The sequence below is a fragment of the Anneissia japonica genome, unplaced genomic scaffold (assembly GCF_011630105.1).
Source record: "Anneissia japonica isolate Jap-2015-1 unplaced genomic scaffold, ASM1163010v1 scaffold997_len2565447_cov190, whole genome shotgun sequence".
Classification (NCBI taxonomy): Eukaryota; Metazoa; Echinodermata; class Crinoidea; order Comatulida; family Comatulidae; genus Anneissia; species Anneissia japonica.
In genome coordinates this window covers 892,066-893,859 of record NW_022696369.1, presented here as the reverse complement: position 1 = coordinate 893,859, position 1,794 = coordinate 892,066, and positions in this window count along the sequence as shown.

Here is a 1,794-nt window from a genome sequence, read left to right as displayed (position 1 = left end):
ATTATCATCATCATCATCATCAACATCATCATCATCATCATTATCATCATTATCATCATCGTTCTCATTCTCATCATCAAAATCATTATTATCCCTGTTTCTGACTTTCACCCACCACCACCATTGAAATATGGTGATCCTCAACATAATCGTCATCATGTTAGTAACTATCTTCAATTTATCATTATAATTATTCCCATCATCATTATCTCTGTTCGGATACACCTAATATTATATTGTAGCAGCAAATGAGTTGTATAGGCTTTTTTATATTGGTTTGTTTTATACCGGTATACATTGTTGAATTACTTTTCATATGAAATTAATTAACATATTAGCTAGGGTTTACATGATTAAAGGTCTTCGACTAAATAAAAAAAGGTTGTTCATTGAAACAATAAAATAATTTTACGTCGAAAATACTGTTATGTATTTTTCACCGAACTGAAATCATGAAAGCTTACGTAGGATATGTATTAAGGAAATATCGTCTCCAGGACTGTATGAGGTGAAATGTCAATATTGTTGCGAACACGGAAGTCGGTATATGTTATAGTGATGTGTATATACCGGTAATCGTTGAATTGGTATTGATAACGTTTTATTGTTCCGTGGCTCACATTTATCTTAGAATTAATAGATATTTATCATTCCTGATGATGACGTAATTAATGTCGAAATATTGAATCCCAACACGATGGCGTGTATTTCAATACTTGGAGTATGTATTATACATTCTTATAGATATTTATCCTATTGAGATCTAATAGTACAAGTAAGTGGTGGCGGTGTCCTGCGTCATGGTTTAATTTTAGGCTACTTGGTTGGTAGTTTTATATTGATGATACATGAGGGAAATACAGACATTTATAGTTTAAAATCAATAATGGTTAATGATTACTGGTTATACATTTTTATAGTATACGGACAATATAATTTTGCTATAGTTAGCAAATTTGGGAATAGACGTATTTACTGCGAATTTGAAGGAATGGATTTCTTATGAGAATAAAACCAGGAAGGCTTGGCATGCAGCCATATACTTTCAAATCATAAAAGTATTTTTTTTTTAATCATTGGGATGGTAACGAATTTATCTTTATGGAGGGAGAAATCACTATGGAGATAATATTCAAACTATTTTTTTAAATGGTATTCTCTATAACTAAAAGCCTGTACATAAATAGTTAGCAAATTTGGAAATAGACGTATTTACTGCCAATTTGAAGGAATGGATTTCTTATGAGAATAAAACCAGGAAGACTTGAAATGCAGCCATATACTTTCAAATCATAAAAGTATTTTTTTTTAAATAATTGGGATGGTAACGAATGTATCTTTATGGAGGGAGAAATCACTATGGAGATAATATTCAAACTATTTTTAAATGGTACCGGTATTCTCTATAACTAAAAGCCTGTAATAAATATAAAGAAAAATAATGTCTTTAGATACGGTACACTACATTAAAAAGTTAAATACAAAATTAGTACATTAAATTTGCTACTTGGTCTCCTTCCTATTAAAGACCACTTTTGGGACCGTTAAAGGGTTCAGATAAGCTGCAGTACACTAATATCTGTATTTAATATATGCATTGAAGACATAATGTAAGTACTACAATGTACGTATTAGAAATTGTGTATTGAAACGTTGTATATATCCTAGTAATCTATACTAAGGCATGTGATTAAGACTATCCTAATAATACAGGTGTGTGTATAGGCCTATATGTCTATATATATATATATATATATATATATATATATATATATATATATATATATATATATA